The following is a 20,809-nucleotide window of genomic DNA, read 5'->3' as shown; positions in this document are numbered from 1 at the left end:
TCATGAATAGTTATAACATAGTTATGGTAATATCTTTATATAGAGAAGAACATGTTTTAAATACAAAGGAATGTCTCACTTTCAGCTATAGCTGAATGAAATTCAGTTTATAAATATAACCTAAGTCCATCTTGGTGTAGACACACCCCCATAATTAAAATTGTATAAATAATTTAAAATAATACAGGAATGGTGAGAGATAATGTTTTTATTATAAGATTTTACAATTACCTATTGTCATCTGTCAAATATAATAAGAGACACTTTAACAAGTCCATTGATACAACAAATTAATGATGTTAACACTTGAAAAAGAAGTGTTAGCATGCAACTCATAATTTTGGCAAAGCACAACATTTTTTGGCTTTCGTTTCTTTGTTAACTTTATAGGCTCTAGTGAGATGATATGGAATGCTCCATACCAAGAACCATAATCCATAGATCACACATTGATACTACTGCTAAGAACATGGAAACCAAGCTGTTGCCAGGCTGAAAGTTAGGGGCTGTTTTTCTCTTTCTCAATATGAAAAGGAAAGCAATTACTATTTTTAAAGCATTTCTAATAGTGCCGCCACAGAGATGTAACATACATTATCATTTTTAGCTCAATAAAAATTGATCATATATTAATTTCTCATGTTTTCTTTGAGAACATAAATTTAAAAACAAAAATGCATCAGAAATGTATACAGAACTATCACATGGAATTTAGTAATACGTGTGTATATATATTTAAAGATTTTATTTATTAATTCATGAGAGAGAGAGAGAGGCAGAGACAGAGGCAGAGGGAGAAGCAGGCCCCATGCAGGGAGCCTGATGTAAGACTAGATCCCAGGACTGTGGGATGGTGCCCTGAGCCAAAGGCAGATGCCAACATTCTGAGTTTCAAAACTTTGTGAAAATGTCAAAATGAGCTAAAAATCACAACAGAAAGAAAAGGAAGCGTCTCTTTTCATAGAACAGAAAAATAATTACAGAAGCTTGAACGTGTTATTGAAGTGAGGCAATTTTCTGAAAATATGTGGTCAGAAACTAGTACTATATTTAATTTAAAAAACATATGCAAGTCATTGAAGTTTTATAGAGACTGTGAAATTAGTGAAAATATGAGGTAAAAAATCTTGTGAGGTAGGCAGAAATTGTACTGAAAATTTGCTTCAGTAATGTATGCTGAAAGCTGTAACTCTGAATAATGTTCAGTGCTAATGAAATAGCATTCTACTGGTGCCATATTCTGGTGAAATGAATGCCTGAAACATTTTAGTTGTTAGGTTTACGTAGATATGCATTTAAAAACAAAATCTTGGGGATGGTCAAAATGGATGAAGGGGAGTAGGAGATACAGTTTTCTAATTATGGAGATATAGTTTTCTAATTATGGAGATACAGTTTTCTAATAAGTCATGAGAGTAGAAGGTACAAAATAGGGAATATGGAGTCCATGATATTTTAATAACATTCTATAGTGACAGATGATAGCTACACTTATGGTGAGCATAATGCATAGAGATATTGAATCACTATGTTGTACATCTGATAATAATGTGACATTATATGTCAACTATATTAAATTAAAAATTAATATTAAAACATCGTAATAAAAAATAAAATCTAACCCTTCATTTTGATGAATTAAGGCATTGTATTAGTTTCCTAGGGCTGCCTTAACAAAGTCCTAACATGGCTGACCAGAGAACATCGGATTGTAAGTGTGCTAAGACCAGATTGACTGTTCCTGGCCCCAGGCCCACATAAGGAAAAGATGGCAGTAATTGAAAAAAAAAGTCAATGCCTGAAACATTCAAACAACTTTTTCTGTATATTATTACATGTGACTGAAAACATGAGAAACATGGGGGAAAATATAGCTGGATCAGTAGCCACTTTATACCAAGAGGGCAATTTCACCATAGGCTGGTGAGATTGAACTACATATAAAAAAAAATGGTTTCAAAATGTTCTTTTCCCCAAACTTGGCATCTATAAAACAGCTATGTGGCCAAGGAAATTTATGTCCCCAGGGAAGTCACTATAAACACATCCTTGGAGGGGCACCTGGGTGGCTCAGTCCTTTAAGCATCTGACTTCGGCTCTGGTCATGATCAAGTTGGGATCAAGTCCCCACATTGGTCTTTTCATCAGTCTCTGTACTCTGTGAGGAGCCTGCTTTCTCTCTCTCCCTCTCCTTGCCATTCCTGCCCTATCTCTCTCCTAAATAAATAAATAAAATCTTTAAAAACAAACCAAAAAAACAAAAAACAAAATAACAAAAAACAATGTCTTTGGAACTGCTGCTTGCTGTGTTTAGCAGAGGGTTGGAACTTGATCTTGGGGATGTCACTTATGCAGTTGGGAAAGAGATTTTGATTTATAATAATGTTTTAGAACGAATCTGTATTCAAAGACCCACGGGCAGCCCAGGTGGCTCAGTGGTTTAGCACTGCCTGCAGCCCAGGGCGTGATCCTGGAGACCCGAGATCGAGTCCCAGGTTGGGCTCCCTGCCTGGAGCCTGTGTCTCTCCTTCTCTCTCTCTCTGTCTCTCATGAATAAATAAACAAAATCTTTAAAAACAACAACAACAAAGACCTTAGAGGATCTTGCCACATTGAGATGATATCGAAGTTTATTATTTCCACCAGAAGCTTTTTAGGCAAATACATACTTGAGTTTGAAGAAGTTGCAAAAAATTAATTTTGGAGATTGACTATTTCATATTGAATTGGAGTTAAATATGTAAAATAACCAGGAAATAGATGAGTGTCAGTGACAATGATGATGATTATAATCATAGGATTGAGAACGAAGATAAAAATATTACCATAGAATATTGAACAAGGTAAATGTGTTAGTGTTTATTTAAAAAGCTACTTTGACAAAAGTGATGTTAAAAGAGTCAGAGGATACTGGAAGTCGTCTATTAAAAATAGTTTGTCACTTGAGAAAGCTGCTTATGGCCTATTATTTAATGTTCTTTTTGATTTAATCAGTAAATTGATGTACTCTTCAAAATCTTCGATGAAAATGACAGACCAAACACTTAATTTTGCAGCATTATATATGCATAGCATTTAGTTTCACTTTATTTTTTTCACATTTGTTGTTTTATGTCTTCAGAACACTTGCCAACTCTATCTCATTTTCTTTAAGAATTACAATATTAAAAAGCAGTAAATAAAATCTACCATTTTGTATAGTCTTTCCATAACATATTCATATCTTTACCTATGAAAATTTATGTGATTATGAAGTACTACCTGAGAACCATCTAGGGATGTATTGTAAATGTCACTTAAGACCAAGGATTTTAGATAATGGAACATGGACCTATTTAGCTTCCTGGACCCCAAAGGGAAGCAGCATTTTAAGGCTAAATATATCTTAAATGCATAGCTTTTACAAATTGCTGGGTGAATCTGCAGTGATAAGATAGGCTAGCAATCAGTATTTATTGCAGAACAGTAGATCTGTAGGTCATAAAATTCACTCCAGGGATTTATCAGACTGGCAGATTACTCTTGATACATATGGATCACTCTAGATACTTTACCTTTTTAATCCTGTAGTTACCTTCACTCATAGATGTAAATTCTCAAATATTAATAAATCTTCAAAGGTCTAAGCTACCATTCAGTTTAAATTAACTTCTATACACTTCCCCCCAAAAAAAATATTTTCTTCAGTGACTAAAAATTAAAATACTAGTCCAGTCAAAATTCGATGGCATTAAGCATCATTTGGAGTGGATGAGGACATAAGTCTGTATCACTGCAAAATTATTTCAGATTGTATCTTCTAGTTCCCTTCAGACTTATAAACTAATGTATAATTTAGTTCTAATACTCTATTTATAGAAAACTGTAGAAAGTTTTCCTAAATTCTGATCTTGTGATACTTTTGTTATTTAATTTGTTTTAGAAATTCTTCTCCAAGAGATTTAGCTTCTTGAATTATGGGATTTCCCTTACAGTTTCCAAATAAAAAGACCATTGCATGCTCTTGATATTGAAATACAATGAGGTCTGCATGGGGAAAAGCTATTGTGGCTGGGTACCATGCATAATGTTAATCAATTTGTGCATTTTCAATAGACACTGTAAATCTAAAATGATATTTCTCAAACTTGCTTGCAAGCCAGCATTCTAGATGTATGGAAGAGGGCACACACAGGAGACTGGAAAGCAAACAGAAATGCTTGCAATAAATTGATTTATCTTGCCAGCATGGTTGGAGAAATTTAGTTTTATATGGGACAATCAGGCAGACATTATGGTGCCTGGTTCCTATTTATTTGTTCCCTATTCCATATTTATCTTGTACTAAGAAGTTCTGGATATTTTTAATACTCACTCCGTTAATCCTTATAACTTTAAAGAAGAGTCACTGTTTCTATTCTCATTTTAGAGATGGAGAGAACTGAAGCACAACTGATTTCCTAATGAGGCTAAGGTCTCGGGGTTAATGAATGGTGCAGGCAAGATTTGAATTTAGCTAGACTTGCTCCAGAGTCCATGCCCTCAACCACTATTCTATGCTACTTTTACATTTATCTTTCCGAGCATCCCTAGAATTTCAGACACTGAGGAAAGTGTCAGTGCGTTAATGAGATTTTTAGAAGAATTTTTAAGAGTATTATAATGTGGTTGTTTACCTCAGCTGCTGTTGTTCCTAGCTATGCTATTGTTCCTATCAAAACTGTGGCTATTTGGGAGATTCTAAGATATAATATATTTAAGATGGCCTTTTCATCATTAATTAGCATGTATATTATTGCCTGAAGCTGAGAACTGTTAGCAATAAGGTAATTGGTTGAAAAGGTGCTTGGAGAAAAGACACTCTCAATGAAGTCTAGAATTAGTGATTTCACAAGGTTGAGATTAAGTCAGCGAGGAACCAATTAACACAAAAGTATGAGACATTAGTAATCCATGGAACACAGCAGCAAAATATATACATAAATATTACTTATGATCACCTGGAAATAATTGCCCATTTAGAGCTAGGCTCTAACGGATTTGATGGTATTATGATCGATGATCATTACAGGTTTATACAGGGCAGTAGGATTGAGAATGGAGGGTTGGCAGTTTCTGACTATGCTCCAAAGATAGTACCAAGTCATGATTTAAATTCTCATTTCAAAGGCTGCTGAGAACATTGGATCTTTTCTCAGCAAAGTAATCACTTGTCTTTTTAGCTGCAAGGTTTACATATATATAAATTTACAAATAAAATCTGATCCTTCGGTCTGGCAAATTAAAGCATTGTATTAGTTTTCCTAAGGCTTCCTTAAGAAAGCCCGAAAAGCAGATAGCTTAAAAACAGCAGAAATTTATTGTCTTCCTATTCTGAACATTAGAAGTCCAAAATTAAGGTGTCCGGAGTCTTGCTCTGACAGCAGCAGAGCAGAATCCTTCCTTGCCTCCTCTGGTTTCTGCTATTTGACAGCAATCCTTGGCATTCTTTGGCTTGTACACATCCTCCAGTCACCCGACCATCTTCTCCCTGCATGCCTTCATAATCTCTTCCCTCTGCACGTCTGGCCATGTCCACATTTCCTCATTTTATAGACACTAGTCACACTGGTTTATGGTCCATCTTAATAACCTCACTTTATTACCTCTGTAAAGAACCTATTTCCAAGTAAGTTCACAGACTGAGGTCCTGGGAGTTAGGGCTTCAACATATATTTTTTGAGGGATATAAATCAACCCATAATGAGTATAAACTAAATACATAGCCTTTTCAAACATTTTGTTAAATAAGGACATTTACTGAGAGAAAATGGGATGGTGACGTTTTGGAAAGATATAATTTGATAGGATTCCAGTGACATGTGTAGGATTCCCAAACCACTCCAAAACCCTCTGCCAAAATATACGACTGTTCCTGTCTTTTTCAAAAAAAAATATAATGGATCTATATAAGAGAATAATCTTAATAAGAATGCAAATCCTCTTCATGCTCCTCTCTTGTTTTCCTTAATTGCCACCAGACCTATAATAGACATATCTGATATGTTCCAAGGGAGAAATTGCAAAGCCAAATTTTTGTATAAAATGGTTTATACACCAACATAATTGTAAGAGTTGGCTCATGTATTAGGTCCTGTAATCCAGGAGTTATGTGTAGAGATTTGGAGGTTTCTAGATGAAGAAGGGAATAATATAATTGCACATTAGGCCAAATTTATTAATGTGGAACATCTGCCAAAAATTCTTGAATCAATGTGCCAGCTTGAGAAATTAGAAGTTGTTTTAATTTCTGGTTCATTCTGTTGATGTTATTCAGAAGTCATTGGCTCATTCCTTGTGAAGTTGAAATTCCAGAAACTCCACGATAAAACATAAAGGAAGATATTCAAACACTGAGTGAATTGGAATGTTGGAACTGTTGGATCATACAACATTCATTCTCTAACTGTGTCCCTGAGAGAATCCAGAGAATACTGGTTTTTAAAGCATTGTTAAATCTAGTGATGAGTAGAAAATCAACCTTGAAATTCTGCGAAACTATTTTATTTGTTAAATAGGAAATGCCACCACTGAAGTAGCTTCTCTATTTAGATTTGTTCGATGGACTCCCGGAGTGGCAGAAACAAAGCAGTAGCACAAAATTGCCAAGGCAATGCTATCCTCATCACTCGTGGTTAATTTAACAGTCAATAAAGGTGTATTGGTGATTAGAATGTAAACTTCAGGAATCATGGTACCGCCAACTGATATTATGCCTATGACTTACTAAGTCTCACTAAAATCATGTTTGATTTATTTAACTGGAATGAGGAGGGAGGTGGAAATCCTCTAATTCTGAAGATTAATTTAAATCTCCTTAAATGGCTCTGTTTGTAATTTCAGTCCTAAATTCACAGAAACAGGATTCCTTGAAAGAAGTTGAGGCTGGGGGACCCCTGGATGGCTCAGTGGTTGAGCGTCTGCCTTTAACTCAGGTCGTGATCCTGAGGTCCTGGGATCCAGTCCTGCATCAGGGTCCCCACCGGGAGCCTGCTTCTCCTTCTGCCTTTGTCTCTGCCTCTTTCTGTGTGTTTCTCTCATGAATAAATAAATAAAATCTTAAAAAAAATAAAGAAGCTGGGGCTGGTTTCTACTTTGGAAGGATCATGAGATAATTCCATAAATACATCTTCCTTCTAGTCTTCTCCAAATGGCACTCGCAACCATTTACTAGAAAGAATGTTCACTGGGCAAAGTACATTTTAGGGAGTTTTTGGAAGTGTTCTCTGAACGAACACTAATCCCTGGAAACAGAATTCTACTGTTGTCCACCAGCCCAAGAAGAGGCTTATATGGCTCACTTGATAAATGATTCACGAACAGTTCAAAAGGCCTGAGAAACTATTCTATGACAATTTCCTTAGTTCCAAGTTTTATAATGTTTTAGTTTATTACTACAAAATAATTATAGATTCACAGAAGGTTGCAAAGGTAGTATTAGGGAAGCCCAGTGTACTCTTCACCCAGTTTCTCCCTGTGGTTACATCCTATATAATTATACCACAATACCAAAACCACGAAACATAGGTGCAATACGCGTGTATAGTTCTATGGCATTCAGTTACATATAATCATGAACAGCCAACATACACACCTATTCTATCAAAAAACTTTTTTAAAAAAACTGTCCCTCATGCTACCTTTATATAGTCACGTCCACCTCCCTACCCCCTTCCACCATTACTAACCCTTAGCAACCAGTAATCTTTTATCCATCTGTATCATATATAACTTTTTCATCATGACAATGTTACATACATTAAATTGAAACTTTGGCCCATAAAGAGGCCCAGAGTATTTTTGTTGAAGGAATTAGCCAGTTACAAAACAACCTAAAAGGAGAGGATTCTAATGAAAGTTTTCAAAGGGTAATCACCTCCCTCCTTTCCCCATCCCACTCCCTCTTTTTTTTTTTTTTTTTTTTTTTTTTTTTGAGAGTGAGCACACAGTCTAATGGGGAGAGGCAGAGGGAGAGAGAGATTCTCTCTTAATCTTAAACTGGTTCCATGCTGAGAAGGGCTCCATCTTACCACCCTGAGATCATGACCTAACCCTGAAATCAAGAGTTCCCCACGTAAGCTTGACCGACTGAGCCACCCAGGCATCCCACCCTCCCAACCCTTGAAGGGAATGAAATTGAAAGAAGAAACAGGGAGGAGCCTGTCCTGTCCTTCCCTACTCTCTTTCTTAAAAAAATTTGTTTTGAGACAATAGTTACTATTTTGTAACTTTTTAAACAATTTTGATGCATCCACCTTAGGGCTTGATCATTCAGATCATACAACATCCCCACTAATCTGTCCCCTCACTGTCTCCTGAATGCAAACCATTCCGTCTTGCTTCTTCTGCTCTCTAGTCAGAAATGCCACCTTCATCCTACACCTACATTAATCCTCCCATTCTTCAGATCTCAGCATCTAAAAGTTATCGTCTCTTCTTAGGGCTCACTGCTTTCTCAGCTTATTAGGTCCAATTCATGGGCAGGGCACTGACAGCCCCCTGTAGTATCACCCTGCGTCTGCTCTGTGCATGCATGAGAGGTGCACCTATGTGTGCGTGTGCACCTAATGTGCCTGTCCTTGACTCTGCTGGGAAGTTAAGATCATGAAGAACAAAAGACTGTGTTTTTTGTTTATTTGTTTGATTTTTCTGTTCCTCCTTCATTTCCTGTAGGTCAAGACCTGACATGGTGTAGCTTAAGGGAGAATGTGACCTCAGGAGTCAAGCAGGTGGCCTGGGATTCTTACTCCATCATTTTCTGGTTTTGTGATTTGAGCAAGTTAATGTCTCTGCATTTCAATTTCCTCATCTTTAAAGAGGGTGATGACAGTTATCCCATAGCATAGGTATAAGGATTAAACCAAACTATGAATATGAAATGTCTAGAAATAGTGCTAAGTAGATAGAAGAGTTCAACAAAAGGTAGATACTATCATCATTAAAACTATTAGTAGTAATACAGGCTTATTGGACTGAGAGTACCAAATAAAATAAACTGTATCTTACAGAATTTGCTCTCCAGGGAGAGGGTATCCTTGAAGAGATTTAGAGATTGCTATTGTACCTAAGTATCTTTTGAGGAGAGAGAAGTTAAAGAGAAGGTTGCAAAGGGCACTGGGGCTTGTCCAAGAGTCATGTCCTTTGAGCAATCATCTCAGTTCAGCCACTGAGTCACCCAAAGGGCAGTACTCCCAAGTACCCCAGCTTTTAAGCCATCCCTGAGGCCAGAAGAGCCAACCACTAGTGTGTTAGAATAATTGTCCAGAGGTAGGGAAGAGAGAGGTGGAAATCCAGCCTCCAATCTATGCGTCCCAGATGAGGTAGACCGTATCCTCAACCTCCATCAAGATATTGATGCTTAAAGTGGGCTGGAAGATGGCAGCACCCAGACACATGTTAGAGATGCAGGATCTCAGGCTCTGTCTTAAACTTGCTAAATTAGAATCTACAAATGGATTTGCACATTTCAAAGTGAGAAGCACTGACCAGTATTCTTTCTGGTTCATGTGCACATTAAAGTTTGAGAAGCAGGGATCCCTGGGTGGCGCAGCAGTTTGGCGCCTGCCTTTGGCCCAGGGCGCGATCCTGGAGACCCGGGATCGAATCCCACATCGGGCTCCCGGGGCATGGAGCCTGCCTCTCCCTCTGCCTGTGTCTCTGCCTCTCTCCCTTTCTCTCTCTGTGACTATCATAAATAAATAAAAAAAAATTTTAAAAAAAAAAGTTTGAGAAGCATTGGCTTGGGAGTCTTTCTGGATTCATAATGTCCGGTCAGAGGCAAGTACAGGAATCCCAGAGAAAACAAGTGGTTTGGACCAAGTGGTAAGATGAGAAGATGCACTTAGAGTCTGTCATATTATGAAAGAGAGATGCCAGGATGTGCTAACTGGCTGATGGTGTGTGACAGATAAGAGAAGAATCTCCTGGGTCTGTTCTCTACACTTCTGTAGATGAGCCTTCCCAAAAGATTTTGCACCTCTCCTTCAGGGGCTACTGGAACAGAAAAATGCCCTTTTGAACAAGGTAGATGAAGTATACAAGTTCATCTCTATTCCTCCTGAACTCTCCACCCCCCCCAAAAAAAAAAGGGGGTTCTTTTGGATCTGCCCTCTATCTTCAAAGTGCAAAAGGCCAAACTCCACTTCCAACTTCATGCCTCCTTTATCTGACTCTACCCACCTCTCCCCCTTTTACAAGGCCCCGTGATTATATTGGACCCTCCTGAATAATCCAGGATAATCTTCCCCATCTCAAGAGCCTTTACTTTGGGATCCCTGGGTGGCTCAGTGGTTTAGCGCCCGCCTGCAGCCCAGGGCATGATCCTGGAGTCCCGGGATCAAGTCCCACATCAGGCTCCTGCATGGAGCCTGCTTCTCCCTCTGCCTGTGTTTTTCCCTCTCTCTATGTCTCTCATGAATAAATAAATAAAATCTTAAAAAAAAAAAAGAGCCTTTACTTCAACATGCCCACAGAGTTCCTTTCACTATGCAAAGTGGCATTTTTATTGGTTCTGAGAAACAAGCTGAGGACATCTTTGAGGCAACATAATTCCGCCACCATAAGAGCTAAGGTACTCAGTGAGCTCAAGGGCTGAATTAAGATCTAGATGTTCAAGCATGTTATCAAGAATTATAGACGTAAATACCAGAAAAATTCACTTTAAAGGGAGGTGAAGCCAGAGATGGGGAAGCAGGGCCAGGTGACACTTATTTTTATTGTAAGTTTCTTATAACTATTTGGGTTTTTAAGCCATGTGTATCTGATGCCTGTCATAAAGAATAAAATATCATTGTCAGGCCCAACCTTGCTCCAAACAAATCAAAATTCTTTTTTTTTTTAAATTTTATTTACTTATGATAGTCATACAGAGAGAGAGAGAGAGAGAGGCAGAGACACAGGCAGAGGGAGAAGCAGGCTCCATGCACCGGGAGCCCGACGTGGGATTCGATCCTGGGTCTCCAGGATCGCGCCCTGGGCCAAAGGCAGGTGCCAAACCGCTGCGCCACCCAGGGATCCCAACAAATCAAAATTCTGAGGGGGAGCCCTAGATTCAGTATTTTTAACCTGTTCCCCAGGTTGTTAGATGCAGAGCCAAGTGGCCACCTCTGGAGTCACTGTGACTCTGCTGTTGCCCAGCTCATATCTGCTCAGTAGTTTATACCTAAATTGTCTCTCAGCCAGCAGGGGAAGTGATAGGAAGCTGGGCCCATACAAGGGACTTGTTTTGGACTGACTCTTGCCTAAATCTGTTGCATTACATGTTAGGGACACCTGAGTCATCATTCACTAAATGCCCACGGAATGATGGATGGACACAGGATAGGTCTCAAAGGCAGGTTTCTAAGCTACCAGAAGACTGGTTTCTTAGACTAGTTTTGATTCATTTTAAAATCTTTTCCCTGGTATTCAGAAGAAACAAGAAAAATAAGTAGGAAGTTTGCATATACATAAGTAATTTAATTGAAAAAATATCTCTTGCTTTATGATAACTTTCCTGATTCTTTTCTTTTTTCTGTTAAAAATGTCCTTTCATAAAATAATAGCAATTATGAATTTTTTAAATTTTCCTTATTTGTACAAAGGGAAAGTTTTTATCCAGATACATTTCCTCTGTTTTTATTACTATTGAAATATAAGTGTCTAGGAAATTTAAACTCTGATAACCCCTGAGGTCAATAGCATTTTCGTTGTCATGGCTCCTGTCCCTCATTGTATGTTGCCTTGTACCGACTTCCCTGTGTCATTTTGGATAATGACTTTTATTTTGGTACTCTGATTGTTCACCATTTATGAGTGAGTGAATAACTCGTAGGAGCTATGAATGTGAGCTAGATAGGAAGTAATTTTTGTATGATGCTTAAGAATTATATATATTCATTGATTATAGTACATAATTAAGCCTGAGCAGGGAATTTATCCAAATCTACATTTTAAAAAGGGCTCATGCATTGTGGGTAGTTAATAGGGGACTAGTAATGATGATCATTCTATGGGTATCATGGCTTTTTCCCCCTTATCTCAGCTTTGTTAGATTTTTCCTGTGAGAGGGATGCAGAAGGATTCCACAGTGATCATTATTCTGGGACGTAGCCTTGCATAGTTCTGTAGAGATGTGGCAGAAACTTCCTCATCCCTGAGAGAAGCTTGGGTGTCAGAGGCCTACCCTAGACAAATTTGGAAGAGTAAGTAATGCAACTTTAAATAGATCATTATTTCTTACTATGGTGGAAAGCAAGGAGAAGGCCCTAATGCTGAAGGGGGTTGATGGCACAATCAGCTAGTTCTGATTCCATTGTGAGGATGTGTTAAACATCGTAGGGTATTAGAGCAACATCAGTTCCTAACCATTTATCATTTTAATGCCAAAACCTTCCATCTTTTATTTTATTATGTTAATACCCCAACCTTACATGTCCAGCTTGGACATCTCCTGTGAAAGTTCAGACTCATAAATCCATATTTTATACAACATTGCTTCTGATCAAGAACTCACTTCACAACAAGTGAAATGTCACAATGGTCCCAAATTCATGGGATTCATTGGTCTTACCATTTTCCCTACCATTCTGAAGTAGCTGGATTAGTAGAATAATGGAAGAGCCTGTGAAGACTTAGTTTAATCACCAAAGTATACGGCAGTACCTCTCAGGACTTAGGCAGTGTCCTTCTGGAGGTTGAATATACTTTAAGTCAGTAAAGCCAATATTCAAAGGTTTAGTTAGGAATCAGGGGCTGGAAACAGGAGTGGCAATACTCACTCCTATCCCTATCAATCTCCTAGTAAAATTTGTGCTTCTTATTCCTGTGTTGTATGCTGTACTAGACTAGGTGTCTTAGTTTCAAAGAGAGAGAGGCATCTCCTAGGAGATACAAGAATGATCCCATTTAACTGAAAGTTAAGATCATCACATAGCAACTGTAGGCCTCTCATGCCTCTGAATCAACAGATAAGAAAAGAGCAGTATTATACTGGCTGCAGTAATTGAGCTTTACTCCCAAGAAAAAATTGAGCTGCTACTAGACAATGGAGATAAGAGTTGTCTAGAATAGAGGAATTCTTCTAGGATGTCTCTTAGTATTACCCTGCCCTGTGTTAATAGTGATGGAAAATTTGATTTTATTCAGTCCAGGCAAGATTACTAATGACTTAGACTCCTCGCGAATGTAGGTTGGGTAAAGTGATCAGCTGAGGTGTTAGCTGAGAGCAAAAAGCAGACAGAATTGGGTAGTGGAAGAAGGTAGTTACAGATACCAGCTACAACCATATAACAAGTTACAGAAATGAAGACTGTAATAGTTATAGTTCTTCCTTAGGAAATTATGAAACTTTTGTTTCATAAATATATATATATATATATATATATATATATATATATATATATATATATTCTTTCTTTTTCTTGACTCTCTGATCCTCCATCACATAAAATAAAATGTATTGACTTTAGCGATCCCTGGGTGGCTCAGCGGTTGAGCTCCAGCCTTCAGCCCAGGGCATGATCTTGGAGTCCCGGGATCAAGTCCCACATCAGGCTCCCTGCATGGAGCCTGCTTCTTTCTCTGCCTAAGTCTCTGCCTCTCTGTGTGTATCTCTCATGAAAGAATAAATAAAATCTTTTAAAAAAAAAGTATTGACTTTATATAATAGTACTTAAGTATTGTTAACTTTATAAAATAATATTAAATTATTACAGGATATCAAGAAGAAAAGTGACCATCATCTGGAGTCTTTGCATCCTCTTCTGGGGAAGAGGTAGTGCATTTTCACTGCTTGCACAATAGTGCACAACATGTTAGGCAGAAGTTTAAAAATGTGTTTTTGTCTTTATTTGGAGATTAAATATGGTTTAATATAATGTGCATAGGTACCAAGTGGTCAAGGAGTGGATTTGTGATGGTTAATTCTATGTGTCAACCTGGCTAGGCCATTGTACTCAGATTATTGGCCAAACATGTCTGGATATTGCTGGGAAGGTGTTTTTTGAATGAGAATAACATTTAAATCAGTAAACTTTGAGTAAAACAGATTACTTCTAAAATGTGAGTTGGCCTCAGCCAATCAGTGGAGAGGTTAAAAAAAGATTAACATCCCTCAAGGAGAAGGGAATGCTGCCAGAAAACTCCCTGAAGTCTCAAGCTATACTATTAACTCTTCCCTAGGTTTCCAGCCTGCTAGTTTACCATGAAGATTTTGGACTTGACAGCTTCCACAATTGCGTGAGTCAATTCCTTAATATCAATCAATCAATCTCACTCTCTCTCATATATGTGTATATACTAATATCTATACATAATTGTATATAATAGATAATTTTATACACATATAAGTAACATCATTTTGTATGTTTTGCATGTTTTGTGAGTACATGCATTCTATTGGCTCTGTTTCCTTGGAAAACCTGGACTGCTACAGGGCTAATCTAATCATATGAACACTTAAAACTGTGGCTCTCTCTCCAGCTCATGATAAGGGAGATGAACAAAAGTGACAGGTAAATTTAAAATTTGAGAAGGACTCAACCCACCACTGATGACTTTGAGGCTGTATGGAGGATTACAGGCCATAAAATGTAGGAATCCTCTAGAAGTTGAAAACAATTACTACTGAGAACCAGGACCTCAGTACTGCGTTCACATGGAACTAAATTTTACCAAGGACCTGAATAAATGTGGAAATAGACATTCCTGCAGGATTTCAGATAAATATCCAGGTCTGTAGATACTTAATTTTTGCATTGTGAAACCCTAAAAAGAAGTATTCACTCAAGACTGCCAAACTTCTGACCTATAGAACTGTGAGGTGATAAATCAGTGTTGTGCCAAGTAGCTTCATTTTTGGCAATTTGTTTCTCAGAAATAAAAGAATGATACAGGAGGCAACCCATGGATCACATAAAATGTTTGATGGTCCAAATGTCTGGGTTTTATTTGAGGTATTATCTCCATTAATAAATGCCAAATAACTACCTGAGAGTCTTTACTTATAAATTGTTGAAATGTACTCATTGAGGATAAAGTTATAACTCTGTTAAGAACCCCATCTTTTAAGCTTAGGGAGCTGGCATAAAGGATAAGACATATTTTTTGAGGAAATCATCATTATATAATCTCAATTTTCCCAAAAGCAAGTTATTAATGTACTAATATGAAGATTATAGATAGGAGTGGAACAATTCATGAATATACCCAAAAGGTCTATACGAATTCCTTTGCTTTTTAAAACTGCTACCTATCAGTGTGGAGCAATCTGCCTCTTTCTTCAGTGTCTCTTTGCTCTCAGTGTACAGGGGCCCATTTGCAAACCAACAGAAGGCTGGAGTTAAAAGGATCCTCTGGGATAGTGCCTCAAACTGCATATCTATTAAAAAATGCAGTTAAAATTATACCTAATCCAGATATGTTAGATTAGTAAGACTTCATGAGGATACCCCATCCAGGCTGTCAGAATTGCTGGATAAAGACAAATGGAATAAGTAAGGAGAAAAGGGTAAATATTAATTTTTTTTGCCTTGGGATTTATTTTAGAAAGGAGAAATATAGGTGCTAGCCAAGTATATTCCCTATTTGTTATATTATATTTATATTCATTAATCAATTTTCCCTCCCACCTTCCTCTATAATTTTATTCAAGGGATGCAGATTGTTACTAAATATATAGTTTAGTCCTTATTTATAGTGTTGCAGGATTGCAACTGAACTTGAGGAAGAATGAATATTAGAGACTGATATAATGACTGTTGAAGCATTACCTTTTGACTTCAGGCAGAAGGGCAATTGGATTTTATTTTGATGAAGTAAACCTGTGTTTTGTTAGGCAAGGACATAGTGTTATTGCTGTTGTTTTTATATAGTGACTGTGTACATAGATGTTGAGTGCTTGAGTGGTAAAGTGATTTTATGGATTAGCTACCCAATATTTATTCTACTTCCCCTTCGATCTTGTATTTTATTTTATTATTTTTTAAAGTTTTTATTTATTTATTCTTGAGAGACACAGAGAGAGAGGCAGGGACATAGGCAGAGGGGAAAAGCAGGCTCCATGCAGGAAGCCTGATGCGGGACTTGATCCCAGGACTCCAGGATCTTGCCCTGAGCCAAAGACAGACGCTCAAACACTGAGCCACTCAGGTGTCCTATCAGTCTTGTATTTTAAAACACTGTTTCTCAAGCTTCTGTGACACTAGTGTAAGGTTCCAGATGTAGTCTAGGTTAGGCCAAACAGAGGCCCCAGTAACAGACTTGGAAAGTAGGCATGAGCAACATGGAACATGGAATGTGAGTGGGGACATGAATTTTTCTTTTTTTTTTTTTAATTTATTTTTTATTGGTGTTCAATTTACTAACATACAGAATAACCCCCAGTGCCCATCACCCATTCACTCCCACCCCCCGCCCTCCTCCCCTTCTACCACCCCTAGTTCATTTCCCAGAGTTAGCAGTCTTTACGTTCTGTCTCCCTTTCTGATATTTCCCACATATTTCTTCTCTCTTCCCTTATATTCCCTTTCACTATTATTTATATCCCCCACATGAATGAGAACATATAATGTTTGTCCTTCTCCGACTGACTACCTCACTCAGCATAATACCCTCCAGTTCCATCGCGTTGAAGCAAATGGTGGGTATTTGTCATTTCTAATAGCTGAGTAATATTCCATTGTATACATAAACCACTTCTTCTTTATCCATTCATCTTTCGATGGACACCGAGGCTCCTTCCACAGTTTGGCTATCGTGGCCATTGCTGCTAGAAACATCGGGGTGCAGGTGTCCCGGCGTTTCATTGCATCTGTATATTTGGGGTAAATCCCCAGCAGTGCAATTGCTGGGTCGTAGGGCAGGTCTATTTTTAACTCTTTGAGGAACCTCCACACAGTTTTCCAGAGTGGCTGCACCAGTTCACATTCTCACCAACAGTGCAAGAGGGTTCCCTTTTCTCCGCATCCTCTCCAACATTTGTGGTTTCCTGCCTTGTTAATTTGCCCCATTCTCACTGGTGTGAGGTAGTATCTCATTGTGGTTTTGATTTGTATTTCCCTGATGGCAAGTGATGCAGAGCATTTTCTCTTGTGCATGTTGGCCATGTCTATGTCTTCCTCTGTGAGATTTCTCTTCATGTCTTTTGCCCATTTCCTGATTGGATTGTTTGTTTCTTTGGTGTTGAGCTTAAGAAGTTCTTTATAGATCTTGGAAACTAGCCCTTTATCTGATATGTTATTTGCAAATATCTTCTCCCATTCTGTAGGTTGTCTTTGAGTTTTGTTGACTGTATCCTTTGCTGTGCAAAAGCTTCTTATCTTGATGAAGTCCCAATAGTTCATTTTTGTTTTTGTTTCTTTTGCCTTCGTGGATGTATCTGGCAAGAAGTTACTGTGGCCGAGTTCAAAAAGGGTGTTGCCTGTGTTCTCCTCTAGGATTTTGATGGAATCTTGTCTCACATTTAGATCTTTCATCCATTTTGAGTTTATCTTTGTGTATGGTGAAAGAGAGTGGTCTAGTTTCATTCTTCTGCATGTGGATGTCCAATTTTCCCAGCACCATTTATTGAAGAGACTGTCTTTCTTCCAATGGATAGTCTTTCCTCCTTTATCGAATATTAGTTGACCATAAAGTTCAGGGTCCACTTCTGGGTTCTCTATTCTGTTCCACTGATCTATGTGTCTGTTTTTGTGCCAGTACCACACTGTCCTGATGACCACAGCTTTGTAGTACAACCTGAAATCTGGCATTGTGATGCCCCCAGATATGGTTTTCTTTTTTAAAATTCCCCTGGTTATTCGGGGTCTTTTCTGATTCCACACAAATCTTAAAATAATTTGTTCTAATTCTCTGAAGAAAGTCCATGGTATTTTGATAGGGATTGCATTAAACGTGTAAATTGCCCTGGGTAGCATTGACATTTTCACAATATTAATTCTGCCAATCCATGAGCATGGAATATTTTTCCATCTCTTTGTGTCTTCCTCAGTTTCTTTCAGAAGTGTTCTATAGTTTTGAGGGTATAGATCCTTTACCTCTTTGGTTAGGTTTATTCCTAGGTATCTTATGCTTTTGGGTGCAATTGTGAATGGGATTGACTCCTTAATTTCTCTTTCTTCAGTCTCATTGTTAGTGTATAGAAATGCCACTGATTTCTGGGCATTGATTTTGTATCCTGCCACGCTACCGAATTGCTGTACGAGTTCTAGCAATCTTGGGGTGGAGACTTTTGGGTTTTCTATGTAGAGTATCATGTCATCGGCGAAGAGGGAGAGTTTGACTTCTTCTTTGCCAATTTGAATGCCTTTAATGTCTTTTTGTTGTTTGATTGCTGAGGCTAGGACTTCCAGTACTATGTTGAATAGCAGTGGTGACAGTGGACATCCCTGTCTTGTTCCTAATCTTAGGGGAAAGGCTCCCAGTGCTTCCCCATTGAGAATGATATTTGCTGTGGGCTTTTCATAGATGGCTTTTAAGATGTCGAGGAATGTTCCCTCTATCCCTACACTCTGAAGAGTTTTGATCAGAAATGGATGCTGTATTTTGTCAAATACTTTCTCTGCATCTAATGAGAGGATCATATGGTTCTTGGTTTTTCTCTTGCTAATATGATGAATCACATTGATTGTTTACGGGTGTTGAACCAGCCTTGTGTCCCAGGGATAAATCCTACTTGGTCATGGTGAATAATTTTGTTAATGTACTGTTGGATCCTATTGGCCAGTATCTTGTTGAGAATTTTTGCATCCATGTTCATCAGGGATATTGGTCTGTAATTCTCCTTTTTGGTGGGGTCTTTGTCTGGTTTTGGAATTAAGGTGATGCTGGCCTCATAGAACGAATTTGGAAGTACTCCATCTCTTTCTATCTTTCCAAACAGCTTTAGGAGAATAGGTATGGTTTCTTCTTTAAACGTTTGATAAAATTCCCCTGGGAAACCATCTGGCCCTGGACTCTTGTGTCTTGGGAGGTTTTTGATGACTGCTTCAATTTCCTCCCTGGTTATTGGCCTGTTAAGGTTTTCTATTTCTTCCTGTTCCAGTTTTGGTAGTTTGTGGCTTTCCAGGAATGCGTCCATTTCTTCTAGATTGCCTAATTTATTGGCATTTAGCTGTTCATAATATGTTTTTAAAATAGTTTGTATTTCCTTGGTGTTGGTTGTGATCTCTCCTTTCTCATTCATGATTTTATTAATTTGAGTCTTCTCTCTCTTCTTTTTAATAAGGCTGGCTAAGGGTTTATCTATCTTATTAATTCTTTCAAAGAACCAACTCCGGGTTCTGTTGATCTGTTCCACAGTTCTTCTGGTCTCGATTTCGTTGAGTTCTGCTCGAATCTTTATTAACTCCCTTCTTCTCCTGGGTGTAGTATCTATTTGCTGTTTTTTCTCTAGCTCCTTTATGTGTAAGGTTAGCTTTTGTATTTGAGTTCTTTCCAGTTTTTGAATGGATGCTTGTATTGCGATGTATTTCCCCCTTAGGACTGCTTTTGCTGCATCCCAAAGATTTTGAACGGTTGTATCTTCATTCTCATTAGTTTCCATGAATCTTTTTAATTCTTCCTTAATTTCCTGGTTGACCCTTTCATCTTTTAGCAGGATGGTCCTTAACCTCCACGTGTTTGAGGTCCTGCGTTTTTCTTTTATGTATGCTGCTCTAACTATTTGGTTCTTTTGGTTCAATTCTGGTAAAAGGTCACTGTTTGTTTCATGGCATCCTAAGTGACAAATGCAATAGGATGGAAATAGTGGTTTTCTGATGGAAGAATTTTGTGGTATGGAAAGGAATTTTCCTTGGCCGCAATTGTTTTTTTTTTTTTTTTCCCATGTAGCATTCACATCTTATTTTCTATTTCTTCCATATTTTTTCATTGGCTAGTTAAATAAACTGTAATATATAACTTTCTGCTTAAACTATCTAGAAAAGTATGGTTATCTGTAACTCAAAACCCTAAGTGACACAGAATGAATAGATTTTCCATGTTAAAGAAATTCTTATTCAAGAAACATCACTTAAAAAAAAGAAACATCACTAATTAGGGAAATGCAAATCAAAACCACAGTGAAATAGCATTTCATACCTGTCAGAATTCGCAAAAAGATAAAAGATAGCAAGTGAACATGTGGAGAGAAGAAAGCACTTGTTCATTTTTGATGGAAATATAAATTGAAAATGCTATAGAACATGGTATGGAGTTTCCTCAAAAATTAAAGATAAAATTTCTATATGATCCAGCAGTCCCACTGTGGATATTTATCCAAAGGAAATTAAATCAGCAACTAGAAGATATATGTGGACATTCATGTTCATTACAGCATTATTCTCAACAGCCAAGATGTGGAAATAACCGAAGTGTTCATTGATGGATGAATGGGTAAAGAAAATGTTACACACACACACACACACACACACACACGAATATTATTCATCCACGAAATAGAAAGAAATTCTGCTGTTATTTGGGACAACATGATGAACCTAGAGGTCATTATGTTAAGTGAAATAAACCAGATGTAGAAAGATAATTACTACATGGTATCACTTATATGTGGAATCTGAAAAAAAAAAAAAAAAGCTGACTTCATAGATACAGAGAATGAATAGTGCTTGTCAGGGACTTGGGAGGAGCAGAACGGGGGAGATGTAAGTCAAAGGGTACAAACTGTCAGTTATAGGATGAACTTGTTCCAAGGTTCTATGTACAGCATGGTAACTATAGCTAATAATAAGGGATTATATACTGGAAATTTGCTGAGAGTAGATCTTAAACGTTCTCACACAGAGACACACAGACACACACAGACAGTTAACTA

This window comes from Canis lupus, chromosome 3 (assembly GCF_003254725.2).
Source record: "Canis lupus dingo isolate Sandy chromosome 3, ASM325472v2, whole genome shotgun sequence".
NCBI lineage: Eukaryota > Metazoa > Chordata > Mammalia > Carnivora > Canidae > Canis > Canis lupus.
The sequence above is the reverse complement of the archived record's forward strand: the minus strand, read 5'-3'. Positions refer to the sequence as shown.